This window comes from Anolis sagrei, chromosome 4, assembly GCF_037176765.1.
Source record: "Anolis sagrei isolate rAnoSag1 chromosome 4, rAnoSag1.mat, whole genome shotgun sequence".
Classification (NCBI taxonomy): domain Eukaryota; kingdom Metazoa; phylum Chordata; class Lepidosauria; order Squamata; family Dactyloidae; genus Anolis; species Anolis sagrei.
Genome location: NC_090024.1, coordinates 46710548 through 46737991, shown reverse-complemented (window position 1 = coordinate 46737991; position 27444 = coordinate 46710548). Strand labels below are relative to the sequence as shown.

Sequence of the window (27444 nt, the reverse complement as noted above, 5' to 3'; positions counted from 1 at the left end):
TATTTGTCCCTTTATGTTTAAATCTTCTGTTATCAAAATCCAGTGTTTTTCTCTACATGTAAAATCATGGGAGTGGAGCCATTCATAGATGCCCCTGCATTGGATCTAAAATAATGTGTAAGCAATAAGTATGGCCTCCTCACTCAGACACAGCAGCTAATGGTTTGAGGAAGATAATAGGCTCTATCTGTCCATCTATGTATCCTACTGTGGAAAAAGAAAATATGGAAGAAGATAAAGAAATTGAAATAAAACACTGCATGATTTCTAACACATTTAAACGCTTAACTGAGTTATGACCTCATCACATTACCTGCATCGCCCAGCTTCTCCTTTACTTCATTCCATGGGGGGGGGGGGGAGTATCCACTGCTCAGCTCCCCCCACTATTGGCTATGCAACACTGGAAGCCTCCCATGTTGCCATGTCATCTTCATAAGAAGTTCCTGCTCTATGTGTATCACGAAGCTCCACCAGAAGTAGTTTGATGTCGTGAGATGTGGGCCAGCAGGCTTTATGGTGCAAGTAGAGTAGGACCATGATAGGACAGGTAATTTAGTCCATCTGATGACATCTTTAATCAATGAAGATTCTCCATAAGATTTTTTTTTAAATCAAGGATGTTTACTAGGGATGTGTGATCCATTAAAATGGTTCAAAAGTCATTACAAAACTGTGGAACACTGGCATTTCATTTCTAAAGTGTTTCTGAAGTATAGTTAGTGAAAAATTCATTACTATAGCGAGAGTAAGGAAATTTTGTTACTATTTTATTACAGCACTTGTGCATACATTACTATAATTGGGGAAACTTCAGGGGCTCCTTTCTCCTTCATTTTTAAAGTCATTGGGGTGAAACTTGAGACAATGGTAGAGCACATTTACCACTGTTAGCCCACCAAATTTCACAATGTTTCACTTATCCAAGGACTTTTGGGGAATTTTCAAAGTTTTTATAAACAACATTTTTTTAACAAGACTCTACAAGAGCTATCTTCTTAAATTTTCTATACAATGACAAGAGATAACAGGGAATCATTCTCCAACTTTCAGAAATATTCATACTTGTTACCTACTGATTTTAGGGATTTTTTAAAAAGTTCAACAGTTATATCATTGAATGTCTCTCATATTAAGCAATAGAAACCAATATTTAGCTATTTGACATTTTCATAGAATTCTGGAGTTGGAGGGGACCCTCAAGAGCCATCTAGTACAACCCCCTTCTTCCAGGCAGAAAGGCGCCATCAAAATTCTACTGACAGATGGCCATCCAGCCTCTAAACTAATTAATAGCATGGGGGCTATCAAAAGGAGCCCCCGGTGGTGCAGTGGGTTAAACCCCTGTGCCGGCAGGACTGAAGACCGACAGGTCACAGGTTCGAATCCGGGGAGAGGCGGATGAGCTCCCTTTATCAGCTCCAACTCCTCATGTGGGGTCATGAGAGAAGCCTTCCACAAGGATGATAAAAACATCAAAATCATCCTGGCATCCCCTGGGAAACGTCCTTGCAGACGGTCAATTTCTCAAGTCACTCCTGACACGACAAAAAAAATGGAGGCTATCCATTTAGAGATTTTTTTCCCCAGTAAGAGATTTACTTAGTAGAAGTATCTGTCAGTCCTCCTCTTTGTAGATTCAGTCATTCATTCAAACTCTCACTGGCTGCTGTTAGGGAGGGACAAATCTCTCTCTCTGCTACCCTAATTGGTGCTTTTTAATGCTGATGCATTCTGGGAAATGTAGTTTAGGGCAGGGACTTTTGAATTATCTGGCATAGAGCTCCTCCCTCCTGAATTACATTTCCCAGAGTGTGCTCTTTCCAGCAAACACTGCTCCCATTTTTTCCCACTCCTAATGTTGAGACTCCATTAATTTAGAGAAAAAGCAAGGCAAGGAACTAAGGCAATCTTTTTGACTTTGTTTTGCTTCCTTGCACTGAAAAGGAAACTGACTTTGGGAGACTCCTGAGATTTACAAAACTAAAATGAAAAAAGTATGGGGTAAATTTCGATTCTTAAATTTTTTGTGTAGGCCACACCCACGTGTCAGATATTGCCTCATAAATATATTTAATTAATTTGATCCGAATTACAAGGCAACCAAAAAAAATGCACACCTCTAATGTTTACTGCATAAAACATACCATGTATTAACAAAATAATATTTAAAGTTCCATTTAGTTTGCTGTATTCTGTCCTTAAAAAATAACAAGGATAGTCATTCTCAACATCTACAAGTCACAGTGAAGAGAAAACACTATTCTGTTCTTTGGCAGTAATTGGTCCCACGCAGTACAATGCATGTATAATTGGGACTGTACCAGTACATTTCAAGGGCTCCACATGGTTTCTACTTGAACCTTTTGTTTGTTTCTTTGTTTGCCTGTGTGTGTGTGTTTCCAATATTGCTTGACTCAGCAATGATGGCTGTCTCTTCTTTTGCAGGCAAAGAACTGTGGCCATTAAGAATAGGACATGGTGTGATTTTTGTTTTGGTTTGCAGCGCTGCATGGAAAATGTGTTGCTGTTCATAACAGCTCTGTGGTTGGTTGATTTAAAGTGCGAAGGTGACTCCGAATTGACAAGCAGACAGTTCACAAGAGAGGATATTGTATTTTTAAAGCTTTCTGACTGATTGTGTTTAACTGTTCTCTTCAGCAGGCAGTACTTAGGCTGTAGCATTTGCAGGAAAACTGTATGATTTCCACACCCCGTCCCAATTTGGATTTCCTTAAATAAAGCACAAAAAATAAAATGCGCTGGATTGGAACAAATTTTTTTTGCTTTTTAAAATGTATACAAAGGCAGTGTAGAAGCCAACAGAAAGCTGAGCCCTAGAGGCTCCTAAAGTTATCTTCCCATGCAGATAATCTCTAGGGAGCTATGGCTGCTGGAGAATGAAAGCGATGAGAGCCATTAGGGGAGCACACGACTCTATAGCTGAAGGTCAGAGTGGTATTGGAATAAATAAGAGGCAGCTGATACAAAGTGACACGGTTGCCACATCTTCTGGCCCAGTTCACAATTTTGATTAGAGAGTGTAGTTCAAACGCATAGCAAATGTGATTAATAAATAAAAATGCATAATTATTATGATGGGAGCAAACCAGTGCTTTCCTGGGACGTTGGTTGCAGTGGGGGATGGAGAAGGAGAAGGAATGGGAAAGTATAGTTGCCTATCATAGATAAAAGGAAAGGTACACTGAAATGTGCACTCAGTGGCGCAGCCCTAAGGAAACATCTGACGTGGATATTTTAGTGCAGTTGTATGAAAGCGTGGGTAGAATTGCCAATGGTGTCACAAAATGTGCTTGACTCTCCACATTTGGACTTAGCTTGTATCTAAAGTGGGGCACTGTGGCATAGAACTGACAGCTTGCATAATTTAAGTATACACACAAGAAATGTTCCTCCCATTCTTGTGAAAGATTTTAGGTTTGCCTCATTGTTTTAATATCTCAGGGGCTAGATTGTGCTTTTTTCTTTGTATCTAAAATGAACTTTGTTTTTCGTTAATATTCTGCAATGCAATCCTATTCTAAGGTCGATTAAAATATAGTTCTCTTTACTGCTGTGTTTTGTAAACAATCTCCAGGAGAGTTAAATTTTTGTATACCTGTTAGCTATACGCTAAGGGGCATATCACAACTGCACATCTTTTAGAAAATAAAATATTTTCTTTTATGCATTTTAAATTCTTCTATAATTTTGTTTGAATTTTGTAAATTTTAATTTTAAGTGGATTTATTTGAAATATGGTAGAAATAGTGTGGAAAATGCTATATTCTCATTTTTTTTCCTTTTTCACGATGCGCAGAAAGAAAATTGGTGACCCCATAGCAGGGTTTCTTGCCCTCAAGGGTTCAAACAATGTCTTGCAGGTCAAACAATGTCCTGCAGTTTTGTGTCTGCAACATCACCAAAAGGATCCACATTGCTACATAAATTACACTATCACTTCTCTTTTGGAATTAAGACATAGAGAGGATCAATACTGTATTACAAACAATGTTGTGTGTCATCAGCATGAGAATAACACTCTCAGTTCATGCCAGGTGTTTTTCTGGTTGATATGGTATGTTATTTCAAAATTCATAACACCATATTTTAATAATCTAGGAGTTAGGAATTAAACAAACACCCCATATTTTTAGCATAATATTTTTCATAACCCTATTTCCATAGTGGAGAATACAGAAATAAAGGTGCATATTATCCAGTGGGGGAAAATGTTGCCAGATAGTTACTTCCATTTTCAGAACTTGACATCAACCAAATGTTAAAGCCATGGCCACAGCAGCTTGGTGTCTCTTTGGCCCTTCTTCTGCCCAAAGAAGGGCTGCCTTTTCAGATTTTCTTTTTTTTTTTTGTATAAATTTTTATTAGTAATTTTTCTTTCACAACAGTAAAAATGGGGTTTAAGGGGGGGTAGTTAGGGAAAGGCGTGGGGGGTGAGGGGATGAATGGGGAAGTCGGGGAGGGAAGGATGGGGTACATGAGTGGGGGTAGAATTGATTTCTCTCAAATCTTTGCAACCAATTAAAGCCATAGAACAGTGTTTCCCAACCTGGGGGTCGGGACCCCTGGGGGAGTCGTGAGGGGGGTTTCAGCGGGGTCGCCAAAGACCATCAGAAAACACATATTTTTAATTGTCTTAGAAACCCTTGTGGCAGAGAAGGTTGAAGATCTCTCCACCTGTTCTTCTCTTCCTTTTTGGTGTTGACAAACTGCAACTCCTAGAATTCAAAAACAGCCCCCCAGGCCCATCAGTATTAAGTGTTGGACATGCAGGTAGTGTGCCAAATTTGGTGCAGATTCATTGTGGGCTGGGCTCAGAGTGCTCTTTGAATGTAGGTTAACTATAAATAACAGCAACTACAACTCCCAAATTTCAAGGTCTGTTTTCCCTAAACTCCACCAGTATTCACATCTGGGCATATTGAGTATTTGTGCAAAGGTAGATCCAGATCCATCATTGTTTGCATCCACAGTGCTCTCTGAATGTAGATGAACTATAACTCCAAAACTCAAGGTCAATGCCTTCCAAACCCTTTCAGTATTTTCTGTTGGTCATGGGAGTTCTGTGTCCAAGATTAGTTCAATTCCATCATTGGTGGAATTCAGAATGCTTTTTGATTGTAGGTGAACTATAAATCCCAGCAGCTACAACTCCCAAATGTCAAGGTCTGTTTTCCCCAAACTCCACCAGTGTTCACATTTGGGCATATTGAGTATTCGTGCCAAGTTAGGTACAGATCCATCATTGTTTGAGTCCACAGTGCTCTCTGGATGTAGGTTAACTACAACTCCCAAACTCAAGGTCAATGCTCACCAGACCCTTTCAGTATTTTCTGTTGGTCATGGGAGTTCTGTGTGCCAATATTACTTCAATTCCATTGTTGGCGGAGTTCAGAATGCTCTTTGATTGTAGGTTAACTATAAATCCCAGGAACTACAACTGCCAGTGCCAAATGACAAAAATCAATCCCCCCCCCCCAACACCCCACAAGTATTCAAATTTAGACGTATTGGGTCTTTGAGCCAAATTTGGTCCAGTGAATGAAAATACACCCTGGATGTCAGATTCTTACATTACGATTCATAACAGTAGCAAAATTACTGTTATGAAGTAGCAATGAAAATAATTTTATGGTTGTGGGTCACCACAACATGAGGAACTGAATTAAGGGGTCGTGGCATTAGGAAAGTTGAGAACCACTGCCATAGAAGCTATGGATTTTAATACTGACCTTGTTACTTATGTCTACATTTACTCACAAGGAGCATGGGGCCTGGAAACATCACTTGATTGGCCTAAATATTTCAGAATTGTCAGCCGTTGTGGCCATAGGGAGTGGTTGTCCAGGCAAGTAACTTTTCTATGCTCAGAGGGAATCAATAGTGCTAAAACATTGTCTCTTTGAACTAGCCTACACTTGTCTGCCTCTATGTAAGATACTGCTTACAGTTTATATCGACAACAGTGTTTGAGAGAAGCCTAGTATTTGCTCTGTACTATCATCATTTCTCATTACATAGAAAACATCACTTTCTGATGTGGAAATTCTTGTAGGGATAAATAAAAATGTTTTAAAATGCATTTTGATGTTGTTTGAACTATCATATCCTTAGTAGATGAGATTTCTGATGACTGTAAATGAAAAGACAAGCTTTGTATCATCCCATTTGCCTAATCAAAACAGTATGGAATGTGTTTACATCGGTGAGTATGAAATAAGAGATCATTTCCATTATTTTGTTGGATTCCAAACCAAACTAATTATATACTTCCTGCCTAGCCTTTGCAGTACTTTTTGGAGGCAGGTTGTGAGTATTTTGCTTGAGATCAAAAAGAATTGTGTTCTTATGTTATTTGGGGGACTTGAATAAAGCAGATGTGCCCTAAGTCAACACCATCCAGTTGATTCAGTCAATCTACCCTATTTGGAAATTGCAATTGGATTTGAACCATTTTCTCCAACTATCGCCACACAGCATCTCATTGAAAAATTACTTCAAGGGAAGGTAGATCCAGAGATAATCTGTTCTCTCCAAAGAGCATCGATATTTTTCTTTGAGAAATAAAAATACATGGTGGAAGTTCTGAGAATTATGGTTTCCAAGTAGCTTTTCCAATTTCTGGCCTGAATATGCCTTAAATCCCAATAGTGAGTTTAATTAATTCAGTTAGCTTGATGATCACAGCAAGTAAGGCCACATTTTATATCAGGCTTTACTGAGATGTGTACTGAACTAAAATTTACTTGTCCCTCTGAAACGAACACACAAAAAATAATGTTAGCATAGGAACTTTGGAAGCATATTCAAAACCTTACATAATGAATCTAGGCAACCTTGGGAGAAAGCAGGGTTTTTCTGTCTGTTCAGAAGATTTCACCTCACTTTCCGATTCTGTGACAATTGGGTTTTTAAAATGTTGCATTGTTGTGGAAACAAGGATAGCTTCAGTGGAGACACCTTTTTCCCATGATAACTTTTGCAGGAGTTAATTTCCCTTCCCAGGGGTAGATTTACTTCCTGTTTTCTCACCCCTGTTTGTAACTAGGAGTTGTATGCAACTTGGATTTTTGGAACTTCTTCATACTCTCCTTGGGGGCATGCTGTTTTGCCAGCAGTCATGTGGCACCGCATGTACCCGTCCTTCTTCCCCCATCACATGTTGAGGATGGGACTCTATCCCCAACACATGGGTGAAAGGGCAACAATGCACATTGCCCTTACTTCCATCAGATGAAGGAAAGAGCAAAAAAAAAATGCAGGTAGCTCCACTGGAGCTACTCAAAACACACTTATTTATCATGGCAGAGGAAGCATCTTGGAATATGTCCTCTCCACTTCAGCAGGAATGAGGACTGGGCCAAGCCAGCATCATCCGATGATGCATCTCCCTTAAAGCCTTGTTTTTGTTTCTCTGGACCATTATTTTTTACTATTTATGGTAGCCATGGATGGATGTGAATTTTGTCTCAGTTTGTTGCTAGGATAACAATTTATTGACAATTTCAAAAGAAAATTGTATGCAGCTTCAAATGGACTGCCGATGGGGGTTGGTAATAATGTTGAAAAGTTTATCTATGTAGGCCAAGAACTCTGATTGCTTCGCTCATAAATGAGTTGAATTCCCATGTGTTCAGTATTATTTGTAAAGTACATAGGATTTCCACTTTTCTCCCCCCAGAGTAGACCTCCATCTCTTATATGGCAGCCTTCTCTCATTGTTGGGGATAATTCCAACTGAATTTGAACAGATGACAGACTTTGTTTCAGTTTGGGTATTATTTTGTTTTTAATTATAAGATTTTTCATATTCATGAGGGGAAGACCTTGAGATTTAGAAAATTGAAATGTGAAGGATGTAGAATTGTATTTTCTGATATTTTTTGTGAGCGCTGGAAACTTTTTTTGTTACCTTGATGTATTATTCTCAAATGAGGCATAACTCTTCCTTGGACATTTTCATATCAGTCACTAAATGATTTTGTGAAATGAAAAGGAAGACATTTGAGGACACCACAGTGTTAGATGCTAAACATATTCCTAATGAACACTTTACAGAAGAAAGTTTAGTTCTGTCTTGACATTTTCGTCTGTCCTATAGAGTTCAATGGAATCCACTTTATATAACCCTGCAATATGCAATTCATTTAATGATTCCATCCCTCTTTCTCATTTTATAGAGTGACAGAACTGTTTGATGCATAAAGAATAGTAGTTTCAGCCTATGGGTCCTCAGATATTTTGGCCTTCAACTCCCAGAAATCCTAACAGCTGGTAAACTGGCTGGGATTTCTGGCAGTTGTAGGCTTGGAGACCCACTGGTTGAGAACCACTGATATTGATTTTTTTAATATGCCTGTGACATGGCAGTTTCCTGTGATATTGAGAAAAATATTAATCTGTATAATTTATTGGCATTGTGAACTCTTTGAAGTGACTAAAAATCTGGAGAGACAGGCATGATAGAAGACACATCTTCCAAAAACAATTAATGAAAGAAAAATAATTAGCAGAACAGTATAAATATGGAGAAAAGATTTTATATATATAATTCTAAATGCGCCTCCAAGAATTTCATAGGTCTGAACCATGGCAATTAAAGTGGAATCATAGTACTATAATTATATAATGTGAATGGATCCTTGGACAGAATGTCTTACAAGCATTGAGAAATGCCGGAGCCAGGGAAGTTTCTGATTGTGGTAGAAGCTCTGGGATCTACTATAAATACTTAATTAGATCATGGCCCAAATCTGCATAAAACCTCCTTCAGGTGAAAAGTGGTCAAGTAATATCTGATAATGGCCAAGATGGACTTAGATTAAAAGGCAAACAAAGACATTCACGTTTCTGAACAGTTCTTGTTCATTATAGAGCCATGCTGTCTGCCAGTTAACAAGTAGAGAGTGGTCTTGGATCTCATTTTGAAAAACGTGGGATACAAATTCAATAAAGAAATAAGTAAGAAAGCATTAGCGATGTTTTCAATCCTATAGTCTGTATTTGCTGCCATCTGAAACTTCTTCTATGCCTAATAGTGCCTGTTATAATTCTACCAGTCACCAGAACCTAAATTTCAAATGCAACCTGGGTCATTTAAGTGGCAGGCTGCATAATGGGGAGGAGTCAGGGAGAAATCTATTAAGAGAAACATAAAAAGAAAGTCAAATGCATACACTGCCTTCTTCCTTGCTATATATTGTGAAGAAATGTCCTTCTCTAGAAGATGTACCGCAAATTAATTTATTTACTTGAACTTTGCTACAATTTCACATAATTGCATAATCTGTCCTCATGTTTCTATATTTAATAGTTTTACAATGATTCCTCATGCTGAGAGAGGATAAAGCACTACTGAAGAAGAGATTAGCAAGTGGCAGGATATGGGCAGATGAAGATTGAAAAGTTGGAATATAAAAGGCAGGATGTTTTTTTAATAGTAACAGACCTAAATACATCAAGAATAAAGTATGCTGAAGTAACTGTTACACTGAGCATCATAATAGATACGAATATGAAGAACCTTAAAACCGTGTCCAAAAAATGTCCAAAAAATCAGTCAAGGTTGACAATTCCTTAACAGCCATTGCCAGCTCCAGGTATTTACCACACTGATATAGGATTTGGTGTAACTAAACTAAAGGAGGCAGTGTGAGGCCCGTATTTAAAAAGCCATCCTTGAACCTCTCTATAATGGACAATTATCAGCCAGTGTCCAAGCTTCCCTTTCTGAGCAAGGTTCTGAAGCATGTGGTGACCTCCCAGCTGGGTGAAATGGATTATCTAGATCTGTTTCAATCTGGTTTTAGGCCTGGCTATGGAACAGAGACAGCTTTGGTCGCCTTGGTGGATGACTACACAAAGAGCTAGACGGGGGGGGGGGGGGGGGGGGGTGTGTTCCTGTTGGTTCTCCTGTCTGGATTACTGACAAGCGTTCTACATGGGACTGCCTCTGAAGAATGTTCAGAAACTTCAGCTGGTCAAAAGAGCTGCAGCCAGGTTGCTATATGGGGCTGGCTACAGGGAGCGAACAAACCGCCTGTTGCAGCAGCTCCAATGGCTGCCAGTCTGTTTCTGGGCACACTTCAAAGTGCTGGTTATGACCTTTAAAGCTCTAAGTGGTTCAGGTCCAGGCTATTCAGCTGACCACATCTCCTTGTATGAACCTGCCCAGGCCCTGAGATCTCGAGAGAGGCCCTTTCTAGGTCCCACCACCATCTCAAGCCCAGTTGGTGGGAATGAGAGAGACGGCCTTCTCAGGCTAAAACCTTTTTATTCAGACAGACTTTAAAATATGATGGTGTTTATGATCTTGTCAGGTTAAAGAACACACTCAGCAAGTGAAGATAGTCACAGAGATTTAATTTACCATCTGGCCAGAAAGGATGCAAGTATGGCTGATGCAAAAAAATATACAAGCATAAATATGGAGACAGCATGGATTTTAAAGCAGTTCAGTTTCCATTCAAGCTTCCTGTTCTCTCCCAGATTCACTGAGAGAAGGGGCCACCCTGGGCCCACTCTCTGATTTGCTGGGTTCCATTGATGTCACTGATTCCAAGCGGGGATTCCCTCCCAGCTGGGAGGGGGTGCCATGGTTGGTTTCTGGCAGCCTTATTAGCTATAGGGGATGCACTTCTGGGAGTGGATGACCCCAATAAGTTCTTGTGATGGTATTTGGAGGACTTAGGGGGCTTCTGACCAGCATAATAGTTCAGCTTTGGGTAATAGAGATGGAATTATGATATTTAAGTGTTCAGGGTCCCTGAAATGAAGGGTGGTGATCTCTGCAATCAGGGTCCAGACTTGGATGTACTCGTATATTGTGAGTCCTTATCTTTATGGTTGGTGATCTCTTAGCTCCAAGAGGCTGGTGATCGGTACATGACACCAATGTGAATATAAAGACCCAAGGAAAGTCATAATCCTTCTATAGCTGAATACAAGCACATACCCAGAATCAGTACGGAAGTCCTGCTATCCTTTCCAAGAAGGCATCTTCACCTGCCAAGTTGTTATTCTAATTGCAGTGTGGTATGTTGAACAGGAATAAGTCAGCAGTGAGTATACCCATTGCTTTCAAAATCGGTTTTCCCTTTTTGCAGCAATAACTTTCTGTATGATTTACTGTGAATATGTGACACTAAATATTAATTTTTAAGGAAAAAGTAATGGTGTAGAACACTAATTCATATTCACTCTGTGTTCTGAAAAGTGTAGCATGGTGTATCTTTGTTTTTGGTAGAAATTAAACAGGTAGAAATGATCCAATTAATTTCCTTTTTGATATGGTAAAAATAAGCATATATGTCTTTTAGGGCTGGTCAATTCGTTTCGTTAATTCGTAATTCGTTAAAAAATTCGTTAATTTTTGAATTACGAAACGATTACAAAACTTATTTTTAAACCTGGAAGTGTTTTTAAATATCAAAACGGCAGGCGCCAAAAAATTTTGTATTTCCGTCCATTTCGGAAATACGTAAGATGGCCGCCTGGCTTGCTGGGAGCTCTCCTCTCTCGGCGCCGGCTGAGCAAGCGAGAGGGCGAGCGAGAGGGCGAGAGGCGAGCGAGAGGGCGAGGGCGAGCGGCGAGCGAGAGGGCGAGCGAGAGGGCAAGCGGCGAGCGAGAGGGCGAGGGCGAGCGGCGAGTGAGAGGGCGAGCGAGAGGGCGAGCGGCGAGCGAGAGGGCGAGGGCGAGCGGCGAGCGAGAGGACGAGCAAGAGGGCGAGCGGCAAGCGAGAGGACGAGCAAGAGGGCGAGCGGCGAGCGAGAGGGCGAGCGAGAGGGCGAGCGGCGAGCGAGAGGGCGAGGGCGAGCGGCGAGCGAGAGGGCGAGGGCGAGCGGCGAGCGAGAGGGCGAGCGGCGAGCGAGAGGGCGAGCAAGAGGGCGAGCGGCGAGCGAGAGGGCGAGCGAGAGGGCAAGGGCGAGCGGCGAGCGAGTGAGAGGGCGAGCGGCGAGCGAGAGGGCGAGGGCAAGCGGCGAGCGAGAGGGCGAGGGCGAGTGAGAGGGCGAGCGAGAGGGCGAGCGAGAGGGCGAGAGGGAGGTCTCCTTCTCTTTCTTTCATTGGCTCAATGCTGTAGCATCCTGGGAGTTGTAGTTTGGCAGCCTGGGAAAAAGAGCCCCTCCTGGAAGGAACCCATCCTAGCGAGAGGGCGAGCGAGAGGGCGAGCGGCGAGCGAGCAGCGAGCGAGAGGGCCCGCCAGAGTGAGTGCCTGCCTTCCCTCAATAATAATTTCTCCTCCCTATTCTACTAAATTAATAATTAAATTTAAAAAATATTTTTAAAATATTGAAAAAAAAGGGCGCCATCTTTACAAAATGTTTTGTAAATATTTACGAAATTTCGTAAATACCGAACTTTTTTTTGGAAAATTTTGTAATTATTTTAAATATCGAAACAAAAAAACACCCCAATTACAAATCGATTTTAGAAACAAATTTTTGCGTTGTTACCCAGGCCTAATGTCTTTATGTGGTGTCTTTGGCATGTCTTTGGCAAGATCATGTGGTGTCTTTGGCAAGGAAAGGATAATTATCTGGAGCCCCTTTTTTGGATATTCCTTTTTTACTGCAACCTACCCTAATTTGGATACTTAATGGAACCTATTACACTTCTAACTTAGAAAAACAAACAAATAAATGTTAGTAAATAGAGTTGGTAAAAATTAAATCACTAACAAGTGTTCATTTGATCTCATTTGCTTGGTGAGCAAGGATAATTTATTTTGCATGGATTCTGAGTGCACAAATTGAATGCAACAATATCCTAGAATGACATAGGACATAAGTCCTAGTCAGGTATTATTATATCTGAGTAGAATAAAGGTGGGGCTTGCTAGTCCCAATTCTTGGGGGCTTATGGTTGTTAATGTGTCCTACAAGTGTAGCAAGTTTCATCCTGATAGCTCTAAAAATGACAGAAAAACGAGCCTCTAAATTTCCCCATTGACACAAATGGACCAAATCCTACCAAAATGAAAATGGAACTCAGGGCTCTGAATTACAAATTCAAATCCCCCCCCCCCCCAAACTCCCGGAATATTCCCAAAAACAGAATTGTGGAGGCATCTGAAATCGAAATGAAAACAGAATGGATTTCTTCCGTTTTGCACACCCCAAGTTCTTGAGCTAAACTTAATGGAATCAGGGAAAAGAAACACTCTGAATTTTTTAAAAGATGTTTTTCTCTCCATTTTTAATTGCTTCTGGGATTTTGATGTTTTGTCCATGTCATCATCTTTTCTCTGTTTAGTTCCTACCTCAAAGTATCTATGCATGCCCATTAATAGAATCCTCAAAACTCCAGCTTACGTTGTCTGGAAGAAAAAGCAAGAAGCTTCAGGAAAGGGATGTGGGTTTCTTAGTGCCAGTTATAAAAGCTCGTGTAGGTCACCACTATATATATCTTGACAGGGGGGGCAAACAGATCCCACCAACTGTCCCAGCAATATAAAGAATTCACTGGCACCAATATAAATGTGATGAGGGGATGTCTCTCTAGTTAATGTCCGCTGCCACCAACACTGAAAGGTACAGGAACACCCTAGCTGTTTAAATAATAAAAAGGGCTTTTAAGACCACCAAGCACTGTGTCTTTCTATTTGCTTCTTTAAAGGAAAACAATTGAGATTGTTTGAGAAAGGGACTATAGCCACAAAAGGCACACTTGACTCAGGCCTTTTGAGTTTTAAAATAAACAAGGAAAATTTATTGATAAAAAAAATACAGAAGAGAATAAATGCTGGTTGAAATCTTGGCTGTTACATAGAAATTCTGGTTTGGGTTCAAAGCGTAATGGTTACATGTAATGACTCTTTCTTTGTTACAGATACAGAGATTTTCTTCCCTTTAACAACAAGTACACTTGACCGGAGCTGAATTTCTGTCGAGATACAACTGTAGCTTAGCTACCCTAAACTGAGGCCTAGCTAACTACAAAACCAGCTATCTCTCCCTGATAGCTATTCTAGTTTGCTACAGCTCCCCTTTCTGGCAAACCTAAGGCAAACTGCCTTCTTAGCTAATCTCAAACACACGAACTCCTAAACTACCTTCCTACTCTAATTGCTAACAACAACAGACTGACTCAAAAAGCCCTCTTTCTTTCCCTCCAAACCTTGCTAAACTCTGCCCCCTTTCTGAACCAATCCTGGCTGTTCTAATGCTAACTCAGGCCTAGGACACCCCCCCCTCTCTAAAATGGTGTTTTCCCTGAACTAAAATGGCTACTGCTGCCCTCTGCCAGGCCTACTAAAGCTGCAACTAACTGGCCTGCTGTTCCTAGGCCCTGCCATCCAGGCTGGAAAGGTAAGGGATCTTTACACCAGTCATGTCACTCCACGACTACAAAGTTTCCCCCCCCTATAAACAATGTCTTTCACTTACCCAATCTTTTTGTAAGTCAGAAAGCCCCAAACATTCTGGGGGAGTTGCTCAGACCTTTCTATGATTATGGTTACCCCCCTTTTCACCTTTTAAGTGTTCCACCATTGTTTATGAAGGGCAGTGACTGTAACTATCCATAGTGTGATCTCCCCATAGCTTTTTGTAAGGATAGTATGATGTCAACAGTGTTTGTGTAGAATCTTTCTAATGAAGTTGGTCATATATTTTTTTCCACAAGTGCCACACTCTATACATATTTTTTCACCCAGCTGTCCAGTACAACTTTAAAAATTCAGTAGAGACAACAGGGGTAACCAGAGACAAAGAGAAAGTAAGAGTGATGGAGGCAAGAACCCAGATACTTCTTTCCCTCTCACCATGCTGAGGGGAAGCAGGGAGAAAAAAACTATGCTGCTTTGCTGCTTGCTCTAAGAGAAACCCTCTCACTAACTACAAGTAAAGCACTACAGACATATCTATGGCCAAAAGAGGTTTAGTCTATTTTAATTTTGTCCTCTTACTACTGCCAAGTTGTGCAGGCCTGCCAAAGAGTTGCACTGAGAGGCCAGATTTTTTGAAAAGTGGATGAAATGGCTGGGGGGTATGAGGTTTGTATTGTACTTAGAGGACTCAACTGTTCAGATCTCACTAGCCAAAGAACTTACCATTTATTCCTGCTTTCTGCTTTCCCTTTTAAAACTATTACGATCCTATGAGAGGACTCTTCTTCTTATTGCACAACTTCTTCAGTATGATTGAGAAGATTGGGGACCTATGGTTTAATGGAGTTCCTCTCCTTATAGCTCCAATTCATAAGTGAACTATGAATTAATATAGGCAAAAGCATGCATTTTATTTATAATGCTTAAGTTATTGTACTAAATTTGCAATTTAATTTGGCTATCTGTGAGATCTTTTGGGTGGCATCAAACTGTTCTTTCAATTTAGTGATTAGAGGCATTGAACACGGAAAAAATATGGGATGCAGGTCAGCACAGAGTAAAGTGTGGTTAAGATAATGGATTACAGTGGTTTTAAACACGCCTTACTGTGAGATAAAATCATAAAAATCTGAGATGACAGAGTTTTTAACAAAATAATTATGAGAAAAAGGAATTGAAACAATAGCCTGTGAACTTGAAGGGGGCGGGGTGTTGGAAGGTATAAAAATGTACAAACATGTTTATTTCTGTCTGCTAAATGTTCTAGGGAAATGTTAAACAGGTCTACCCCAATATAAATCTAATGGTGTCTATTTAATATAAACATATCTGCATTCTAATTTATCTTGCATATTCAGTTACACATTAGTGACATTTTGCAAATTATCTGATTAAATTACCTCTCTGTTTCACCTCAGTAATATTAAAATGGTTAAATGTTAATAACTCAGGAAAAGTTACATACATATGAGATTGTTGTTACTGTAGATAACAGAAAATTATCTGGGGAATGAGTTGCCCATTTTGTCTTTAATCTACGAGTAGGCAAAACATATGCACACTTTTAATATTCTGTTATAGTTGAAGTTTTCAAATGATGTTATTTTTGTTTCTCATGAACATGCATTGGGAAGGCATAACAGGCTCAGGGTTCTTCCAATATATATATGACATAACTGCAGATTTAGGACCTGGAGTACCAAGCTTCCCAAAACCACATGACCTTATTGATTGTGATATATAATTGATTGTTTTAACTGTTATAACTGTTTTAATTGCTGTTTATATATGATTTTTGTACTATTGTGTAGGCATCAAATTGTCCCTTTTGTAAGCCGCCCTGAGTTCCCCCCTCGGGGGTTGAGAAGGGTGGAGTAGAAATATGCAAAATAAATAAATAAATAAATAAATAAATAAATAAATAAATAAATAAGACACTGATAGGCTGAAGGCAAAATCAGAGGCTTTATTCTCAATGGCCATAGAGGATGTCAGTGAAGATAGCTTCAAAGAACTGACATACTCACAACTCTGAATGCATGGGTTTATTTATAATGCATTTGTCAGAAAGGCAGAGCAATACAAAACAATTGGAAATTGCTAGGCCAGTTCCTCATTGGTCCTGGAGTGTGTTGGCTAAGATTCACATCCCCATTGGAAGGGGTGCAAGTCCATTTTTGACCCTGAGCCAATTAGAGGTGAGGCAGGAAATTTAACAAAATGTCATTCATAGATTTGAAGTCTTGTGTCTGTGAGTCCTTTCCAAAAACTAGATGTGTCTAGGTGGAATGTGTTTGATGGGTGATTGATGCTTCCTGATGGTCCAATGGCAGCTAGACAAAGGAGTTGCAACCAATGGACAAAAGGTGTTTAAGGCAGAGTTACATAAAATAGAAGATTCACAGAGTAGGTCTTAATAGGTGCTATAGATGAGATAACATGCCCAGGATGAAGTTTTAGATAAAATCAGATAAAGATGGGAAACCTTTGTGTCTCTTCATTAGGTGTCATGGGATTTTCAAGAGTATTGTGAGAGGATTGCAATAATTATGGAGCCATTCCGCAAGGTCCTAAGGTGCAGTAGGAAACATTCTAAAACATTTCAAGGGACATTCTTGAAAGGTTATTAGCAGGTAAGGAAAAAGTACAATGCATGCTGGATATATATCTCAATGGAGCCACAGATAGCAATTCATAATTTGGTGTCTGGGAGTCTGATAACAATGGAAATGCAGACATAATAATAAACATGTAACATGCTTTTCCTGCTGCTGTGTGGCCACATAGGACATAAATATCATTTGTGAGTTGGTCCTGGGGGATTTAGAGAGTTTGCTTTAAAAATGCATGTGGCATATTGCAAATAGTGTAAATGCTAGTTTAATCTATCTTTGCCCTTCAAAATCTCCTAGAAAAGCCACGTTGATGTTAGAGCAATAAAGCTTTTATTTTCACTATTTTATAAGGTTGTTAATGTATCAGATTCTTTTTACCCCCCTTTTTTAAACTGCAGCTTTACAGAGGCAGAATCATGCACACACAAAAATGAAAGAGCAAGATTATGAGAGAAATAATGAGAGAAAGAGAGAAATGAGGATGCATCTAAAGTGTAAAATTAATGCAGTTTGACACCAGTTTAGCAGCCATAGCCCAATGCTATGGGATCCTGGGAGTTCCAGTTTTATGCCACTTTGACAAAGAAGGCTAAAGACCTTGTGAAATTACAACTTCTATGATTCCACAACATGGAATCATAGACTTAAAGTGGTGTTAAACCACATTAAGCCTATGACCAGAAAAACAGAGACCAAGGGAAATTGTATTCTTATAATGACATTAAGTAACAAAATTACATAGCAAAATATATAAATTTCAACGTAACATTCTGGTTTCAGAGATTAACACACAAATGGTTTGCCCTTACCTTTTAAGATTCACTTTATGAATTAGACTTATCTTCCTAGTTTTTATTGAGAAACGAACTCTGCTACGAGTACAAGGTAAAACAAAATTTTCACTTGCCTTGTAGATAATTTTATTGTCCAGAAGAGGGAAGAAGCAACAAGAGGATCAGCTATTCTGAATCTGATCCTAACCAACACTGAGGACCTGGCAAATGGAGTGGAAGTGCCAACTCCTTAGATGGGAGTGACCAGGGCCGTAGCCAGAAAAAAAATTCGGGAGGGGTTGAAATTTTCGGGGAGGGGGTTTGAAAATTTCATGGGGGGGGGGTTGAAACCTGCCTCCTAGCTCACGCTGAAGCAAAGAGCACAGCAGGGGGCAGAGCAGCCTTCAATAGCCTGCAGCTCCGCCCTTGTCAACCACCTCCACCAAGTCTGGCCTCCTTAATGAGAGCATTCAACATCCCCCACCCCAACTTGGTTGCATCGCTACTGTTCTGTCACGCACTGGGCCTGTAAATAATTGTCTTTAGAACAGGATGTGCAACCTTTGCCCAGCGGGAAGCCAGGGGGCCTAAAGAAAAGTTCTCAGAGGTTTCCACCACAAACCTCTTAGATGGCTTGAGAAGTACAACAAAGTATTTTATTAATGAACAATCAAACAGAAACTTCTCTTGTCTTCAGTAAAGTTAAGCAAATGATTCCAAGCTTTTAGGCAACTGGTGAATTCCTAATCTTGCCCACGAAGAACAGGCAACTGTCTTCAATAACTTCTTATTTAAAGGAAAATCCCCTTTTTAACTTCTCCCAGGCTGACTGTAATCTAACCCTTACTGATGTGGGCTCCGCTACCAGGTCGAACTGCATCTCGAACGTTGAGTTGACCTACCAGCAAGGCAGTAGATGTTTTCCAGCTGGAGTTTTTTGGTCTTTAGGGCTGTTTTCCTGGAAATTCTTTGGAGACTCTTAAGACCTTTCTCCCCCGGAAGGTCTTAAGGGTTGAAGCTTTTGTACAGGGGAAGCTTGCACACATCCTATATACAAGTTTACCTTGCTGAGACTAACTAAAAATGGCTCCCTTCCCAATTGCCCTGAGCAAGGAGCGGGACCAAAACTTAACAATGATGGACAGGTGACTTGCCCTATGACTGCAACCAAAGAAGCCACCTATCTGCAGAGTCCCTGAAACCTAGGACTGCAAGCAAACATTTAATATAAAGCAAATAAAGTTGGAGCTCCTGGTACAGCTGTACCAGAACAACTACATTGGCTATTGCTGCAAGTAATGACAGTGTGAATAAATTGCCAATATTTGCTTGAGATAGTGCTTGCAGTTCTGGAGGGACTCAATGTTTTTGCATCTCATAGACTTAGCATGTGGATTTGGTTAACCAGTTAAAATTCATGAGTAAACCAGTTTTTTTTAAAAAAAAAAATCTGAAACATTTCGGGGGGGTTTGAACCCCTAACCCGCCCCCTCGCTACAGGCCTGGGAGTGTGTTCCTAGAGTTTGTGATACAGAGGAGAGAGGAAACTAAGATATGCATTCTAGATTTTAGGAGAGCTTACTTTGAGAAATATTTAATGTGATCCCAGGTATAGGAATGCATAAAGGGAAGGGAGTTAATGATGGGTGGGAGTTTCCTAAAAGCTAGATACTAAAGACACAAATGCAAATAATGTTAGCAAGGATAAAAAATAGGATACGTCTAAAGAAACCAGAATGGATGCCCAAAGAACTTTCAACTGAGGTAAGATTTAAAAAGAACATGGGGAAAAAAAGGGGGGGGGTCACCAAAGAGGAATTCAAGTAACCAACACATGTAGGGGAAAGGTCTGAAAGGTTCAAGCTTGCAAGAGATTAAAAACAATAAAAAGGTTCTTTGGTTATGTCAATTTTAAAAAAGGAAGAAAGAGAAATAGTAGGGCTTCTGTGTGGAAAAGGTGGTGAAATGTCAACAGGGGATAGGGAAAATGCAGAATTACTCAACACCTTCTTTGCCTCAATCTTCTCTGAAAAGGAAATTGGTGTTCAACCTGAGCAATATGGAGTGGATGAGGTAATATGAGATATACAATCCAAAGTAGGTAAATAAGTAGTCCAGAAATACTTGGCTACTGTAAATGAATCCAAGTCTCCAGGACCAGAGGAACTACATCCAAGAGTATTGAAAGAACAAACAGAAGTCATTTCAGAACCACTGGCAATAATCTTTGAGAATTCTTGGAGAACAGGAGAATTCCCAGCAGACTAGAGGAGGGCAAATGCTGACCCTAACTTTAAGAAGGGAAATAAGGAGGACCCAAACAATTGCCATTCAGTCAGCTTGACATCAATACCAAGAAATAATGTGCAGCAGATCATTAAGAAGGCAGTCTGTAATCACTTAGAAAAGAATGCTGTGATTACTAAAAGACAACATGTATTTCTCAAAAACAACTCGTGCCAGACTAATCTTATTTTTTTCTTCTTTTTTTGATAGAATAACAAGCTTGGTAGATACAGCGAATGCTGTGGATGTAGCATATCTTGATATCAGTAAGGCCTTTGAAACCCAGTGTGTAAACCTCTAAGGTTTACACACTCCTCAAAAATGCATTTTAAATAGTCAACCCATTGCTTGAGAATACTTGGTGAAAACCAGGTAGCTACTCACCTCATCTCACATGTTTGTTCTCTTTCTGTATCAAATAAAAGAATGCACATCAGACTTCTCACATAGCCAAGACTCCTTCCAATATATGCCACGCTCCCTTGCATCATGGTCTGCCTTAAAACAATTTTTTTTTGTGAATCTTGTGCAACCACACACATTCATGACCTCTGTCACAATGGAGAAATGTAAAAATATATGTTTGTTCCTATGGAGCTAAGCAGTCCTGAACTTTAATTTTTATATATAAAAAAATGAAATGGAAAAACAGTTATGACTTTACTCATGGTATTTCTCTGATCTCCACTAAAAGTGTACTGTCAACAAAGGAGAATTGAGTGGGGGAAAAAAGCTTTCCCTCAAATCTCAGCCTAAAAGACTTGTTACTGGCACAGAAGACAAGATGCAGGTAGGCCTACAAATAATACATAAAAAACGGTAAAATTAAAGACGAATGAAGGTGATTATTTTCCATTTTTCAAAAAGTATTCACATCAGAGTTTTTGCCTACAATGGCCTTTGAGTGTCCAATGAAATGGATCTTGTGCTATGTGATAAGATCCATAGGAACCAGTAGGCAAAGAGCATCAGAGATGGGGTATAAGTATGGTCGCAATGGCGAACCTCTTCTGAATAAATCTTGCCAAGAAAACTGTGTCAGTGAGAATTGCCTTGAAAGGAGAATAACAGCAACAACAATCAACGTTTAGCATTATTATTATTATTATTATTATTATTATTATTGTGTGTGTGTGTGTGTGTGTGTACGCACACACACACAAAAGAGCATATACTGGTGGCGAAAGAGCATATACTGGTGGCGACCAGGCTGAAATGTTACAACTGTATGTGTGTGTGTGTGTATATATATATATATATATAACGATTACAATGTTATATATTGCTTTGCTGTCATCATTTATTATTAAAGTTTCTTTTGGTGTCACCATTTATTTATCCATAGACCACCACCTTGCTAGGATGTTCAAGAAGATGCACAAACTCTTAGGTGGAATAAAAACAAGAAATTGATGTTTATTTTGTTTATTTTGCTATTGAACAGTAAGGATGCATAATGGTTTTGATAAACTGTCAGGATTTACTTATACAAAGAATAATTTTATATGTTCCACGCACAGCAATGTAAACAGGTTGTTTTAAACCTTTTGAGTCCTCTTTGAGGCTACAACACCAGCACTCTAAAACCATAAAGGCTCACTATATTTCTTAATCCTTCTCCCTGAAGGATTTAACTATTTCCCTCAAAGAGGTATCTTTCTAATAACAGTTCTTGAAACCCTTCCTTCCTTCCTTTCCTTTCCTTTCCTTTCCTTTCCTTTCCTTTCCTTCCTACCTTTCTTCCCCTTCAAATCTCTTAACTATCTCTCTCTTCAAGCTCCAAACTCCAAATCCTAACTGACAAAACTCTGGCTGACATAGCTCTTTCTTTTCCTTTGGCTCTTCCCATCTCTGGTTGCTAAACAACGTCCTCCAATTTCATCAGCCAATAAGACTGCACTAGCTATGTGAAGCTGCTTGATCGTTCCTCCCCCTTGCTCTCCTTAGCTTTTCCAAGCCAGGCCTGTTACTACCTGTACACTAACCTTGTAAGGTAGGCTAATCCATTACAGGGGGAAATGATATAATTGGGGAGAAGTTGGGTTTTGATGAAAAAAGAAAAGTAGGGTATGAATAAATAAATAAATAAAATGAATGAATGGATGGATGAATTGAAATGTGGCATAATTTGGAGAAAAGAAAATTAATCTGATTACAACCAAGTCCATTTTCAAAGTATATCATGGTGGAGAATTACAGAAGAATTGATATAAGAATGAAGTGGTATTGCTGTGTTCACACTTTCCACATTAATGCCAGCAAAACTGTGCAGTGTTCAAAATGGCTTGTTGTTTTGCTCTGTAAAAAATAGTTGTCAAAAAGTCCTTATAAGGGATTCTGGAGAATTTTGTTTGGCTTTCATTTTCAAGTGAGCTGACCTAATTTGCATTTCTCAGAGTAATGCGTGGATCAGAACATAATTAATTTTTTTGTATTTTTTTTGACTCCCAATGTTGTGATACAATTCTCTGCTTTAAAAAATGTCTCAAAGACATATGCATCAAGAAAAAATATATTCAAATAAGCATGTATTAGAGACAGATGCATACAAAATTTATACACTGGCTAAAGCTGCATACATTGATATGTATTTTATGCAATGCAAAATAATGTGAAAACTGTCTAAAATGAACATGTAAAGTGATATCGTACCTATATGGATTTTTATTTATTCATTTATTTATCATGTCATCAGCAACCATACCATTGTATTACATTTCTAACAGAGCAAAACAAACAAACAGATAAAACAACACAAATTTTGCAAACTTGGTAGTTGATTAAATGTCCTTTGACCAGTATCTGGCCACTTGGAGTGCCTCTGGTGTTGCCGCAAGGAGGTCCTCCATTGTGCATATAGCAGGGCTCAGGTTGCATTGCAGCAAGTGGTCAGTGGTTTGCTCCTCTCCACACTCGCATGTCGTGGATTCCACTTTGTAGCCCCATTTCTTAAGATTGGCTCTGCATCTCGTGGTGCCAGAGCGCAGTCTGTTCAGCACCTTCCAAATCGCCCAGTCTGGGTTTGAGCCTGCCACTTTTGGACTCTCTCTTGCTGAGGTCTTCCAGCGAGTGTCTCTGTAGATCCAAGAAAACTATTTCTTGATTTAAGTTGTTGACGTGCTGGCTGATACCCAAACAAGGGATGAGCTGGAGATGTCACTGCCTTGGTCCTTTCACTATTGGATGCTACTTCCCGGTGGATGTCAGGTGGTGCAATACCGGCTAAGCAGTGTAATTTCTCCAGTGGTGTAGGGTGCAGACACCCCGTGATAATGCGGCATGTCTCACTAAGAGCCACATCCACTGTTTTAGTGTGGTGAGATGTGTTCCACACTGGGCATGTGTACTCAGCAGCAGAGTAGAATAGCGCAAGGGCAGATGTCTTCACTGTGTCTGGTTGTGATCCCCAGGTTGTGCCAGTCAACTTTCATATGATATTGTTTCTAGTGCCTACTTTTTGCTTGATGTTCAGGCAGTGCTTCTTATGGATTAATTGGTGCATTCTTAGACTGTAAATAAATGGTTAAAGAACTATACATAGGTATGCTATACATATGTATGGCATAATCATTGCAAAGATGGGCACAGACCACTAGATTCTATAAGCATTTTACAGATAGGTACACTTATAAATCTAATGAGTCTCTGTCAAATTCCATTTTGAAATAAGCAAATTCATGGAACATTTAAAGCCATCTTAACCTAAATAAACACGTAGTTCCCTTCTTTAAAAAGCTGGCAGCTTAAAAACAAAACTGCATTTCAATTTGTTGGATTTTCAAAAATCTTCTGAATTCTGGCTGTCTAAGGGTTAAAAATTGAGGTCTGTCTATAGCTCATTTCTATAGTAACCGCAAGATGGAGACTTTTTTTAATGGGCACCTAATAATTAGAAAGTGCTAGAAGGTATAACAATATAATGAATCAAAACTGATAGACTTGTGGGTTTCCATAGAAACATGTATAATTATGATAATCGGTCCCTGGCGAACCCTCAAAATCGTATACATTCAGTTAAATGCAATAAACATTAGGCACTATTTAGTGAGCTGTGATGCAAATTAACAGTGTGAGATACAGGGAGGCTATGAATAAAATTGCTGTACAGTTTATCTCAAACTAATTTCACAGATTGCTATAATAGGTATGCTATGTGTGGATGGGAACAGCAGAAAACTGTGTTTTGTTAGTGCAGTACTTAAAATAATATTTCAAAAAAAAAGGGGGGGCGAAGTAATTTTTAATTGTGATCCTGATCAAAAATTTACTGCAATACATTATTACATCTGGAATCAAAGTACCCTTGGAGCAAATGACCTAATGGAGTTCATTTTTAAAAAATGAATATATTTCTGTTTTCATTTTTAAAAAATAAGATGTATTTTGTGCTTAGTTTAGTTACATACTTCATAGCATAAGGTAAGTAAACTTTTTGGTTTACATTTCATAAAAATTGTGATTTAGTAGATGACTATGAAACATGTATTTTTGATTAGAGAAGAGACTGTCATTCATTGGTCAGACATGTGCTTTGCATTAAAAAAATCCCAAGTCAGTGTCATGCCCTCTCCATCAGGGAATAGATGATGTACATGAGACTTTAAACTAGGCATGGGCAAACTTTGGCCCTAGCGACTGTTAGGAATTGTGAGAATTGAAGTCCAAAACACCTGGATGGCTGAAGTTTGCCCATGTCTGCTCTAAGCAATAGGTAGGCAATATTGGAGTGGATAGACAATTACGTTCACCAGGTACAAGGTAGTCTTCCATGATCATTTAACACTGACATATTCCTTTCATTATTCTTCAGTAGGGTTGCCAGGTTTTCAAAACAGCAACAAGATTATATGCATGGGACCAGTAACCATAGTTTTACTTATCCATGTCTGACAAAATATAATTACTCATTTTATAGGTCCTTCAGCCCAACTCTGGTATTTTTGAGCTGGAGATTCTTCATTTCACTTGCAAATTCAGACAGACAGAGTTTTGGAGCACGTACTCCTGACTTCATGTTAAAACACAAAGTATGGATTGTCAATGTTGCAATCCCAGGTGACAGCAGGATTGAAGAGAAACAACTGGAAAAGCTAGCATGATATGAGGATTTAAAGACTGAACTCCAAAGATTCTGACACAAGCCAGTAAAGGTGGTCCCAGTGGTGATTGGCACACTGGGTGCAGTGCCTAAAGACCTTGGCCTGCACTTAAATACAATTGGCGCTTTCAAAATTACCATCCGACAGCTGCAGAAGGCCACCTTACTGGGATCTGCATGCATTATTCGCTGATACACCACACAGTCCAAGACACTTGGGAAATGTCCAATGTGTGAACCAATACCACAGCCAGTAGAGTGATTTGCTATGGGCTCATCTTTTTGTGTTTCAAACAAGAAGAAGAAGAAGAAGAAGAAGAAGAAGAAGAAGAAGAAGAAGAAGAGGAGGAGGAGGAGGAGGAGGAGGAGGAGGAGGAGGAGGAGGAAGAAGAAAAAGGAGAGTGATATTCACTTAATTTCAATGTGGTCACTGTTTCAAACCAAGTTGGAAGACACGCAGAAGACATCCAGTATGGGACACAAAACAATACGAAGCTACTTAGATACTGAAATAATGGGTTTATGTGGATTATGTCAGATGAAACATATTTTTTTACTTCTTTGAAGTGCTGCTTCTGCTTCCACTACCATCACTTAATCACAGCAAGACAAAATATAAATATAGTTAAAAACCATTTGTTTTGACAATTTTACTAATGTTAGAATATTCAGTTTATTAATTTATGAACAGGGATTTCCTGAATAGCTTATTATGTCTCCTTAAAAAAGCTACACATAATTTCTTATGTTACCTTTCCTTTACCCTTTCTTAAACACCAATTAGCTTGTTTTGACACATGGTGCAATATCACACACATCACAACAAAGGCCTCAATTTTTAATTAAAAACATAGTCTCAGATTTATTCATTATATAACCTTAAGTATATTCCTTAAGATATATATTTTAAATGCCTTGCCTAATCGTAAATCATACAAATGACACTTTTTTTTAAAAAAAGAGAGAGATAAATCAAAGCTCACACATCAAAAGATTGCTGTTATGAAGTCAACATAGGCAGATTAAAAGAAAAAAGGACTCCAGAGTAAAAATGCCATTGTAGGTGCAGATATTGTATATAAAAAAGGAAGGTGAAGAATAGTTATTGTTAATAAGGCAGTAAATAGATAGAAAAAAATTCTAGCCATTATTCACTGTCATTACTATTCTTTTCCTATTATCAGAATCAATTTACTGCCATTGTAATAATTGCATAATCCTTACTTGAGCTTTTACTCCAATATCACTGAAGCTTAGTTGCACCATTATGAAACACAGTTGTGTTATGGAGTAATAAAATCCTTTCTGTGGAAATGTAAGGGAGACTATCAATAAAAATGAAAGTGAAGAGATATTAAAAACGTAACTTTTGATATGATTACTGCTGTGGATTGCAGCAGGTTTGCACTTGAAACATTTGTCAGAAATCCTGATGATTTGCTACTACCAGTAATTGGCCTCTCTCAAAATTTTCCCCCCAGATTATAAAATCATAGGGCGGATCCAGACTGACCTTTATCCCAGAAGCATGCATGTTAAAATAACACGGATGTTTCTGAGGGCCTGTCCATACCCACTCCAGAAAGTGCGTGCGTTCTGGGGTGGGTTGTCCAGACATTTTTTTGGAACTAGGCCGATAAAATGTCTGGAGCCCTCCCCCCAAGCCCCAGGACCAAGAAGTTGCAGAATAAATACACTATCAAATTAATTCACTACAAAATGGGGTTTTACTGGTTTGTAGAAAATTAATTTGGGACCGTCCAGAACATTGTCTGGACAGCCCCTCCTTTATTGCAGGAGTTTCTGCAATAAAGGCCCTATCTGGATGGTCCCATAGAGTTGGAAGAGATCACAAGGAAGAGAGGTAGTGACTTTGAGCTCTCCTATGCAGACCATTTAGGCCTCTGTGTATTTTGGTCAGCCCACTCTAGCTAAATGCTGCATGAGGCTGATTTGCTTAATCCTTGCACCAGGTTAAAATAACCTGGGGAGAAACCCTATTCCTGACTTAGGATTCAGGCTCTCTCAGGTTAGTGGGGGAGGGAAACAGCAGGGATGGCTCCTAAGAGCCGTAGCAAACTACTGGAAGCGAGAGCGAGCTTGTGCTTGAGCTTGCTCCGAAGCACCGCCTTTCCCCCCCCCCCCCGAGGCTGCTCTCTCTTGCTAGTGTGCCTGTTTTCCCTTGCTAGGGAAGCGATGCGAGTGTACTCTCACAGTTGGCAGAATTCAACTGTGAGCGTACGCTCGCATCCCTGCCCTCTGCAATGGAAAACAGGCACGCTAGCAAGAGAGAGAGCAGCCTCGGGGGGGAAAAAGGCGGGGCTT

At 39.5% G+C, this 27444-nt stretch overlaps 2 long non-coding RNA genes across 3 annotated transcripts in view; one reads left to right on the top strand and one right to left on the bottom strand.

The window, feature by feature from the left end:
• LOC132774879 (uncharacterized) overlaps positions 1-27444 on the bottom strand; it is a 140595-nt gene that overhangs the window by 25146 nt on the left and 88005 nt on the right. The window lies entirely within an intron of this gene.
• The window catches only part of LOC137096922 (uncharacterized), a 114629-nt gene that overhangs the window by 36349 nt on the left and 50836 nt on the right, over positions 1-27444 (top strand). The window contains exon 3 of one of the 2 annotated variants that reach the window (XR_010909805.1): positions 2449-3428. The exons of the other annotated variant lie outside the window; for it this stretch is intronic. This is a non-coding gene — a long non-coding RNA (uncharacterized lncRNA). Of the gene's footprint in view, positions 1-2448; positions 3429-27444 lie in introns of those variants that run through there. 2 annotated transcript variants of the gene reach the window in all.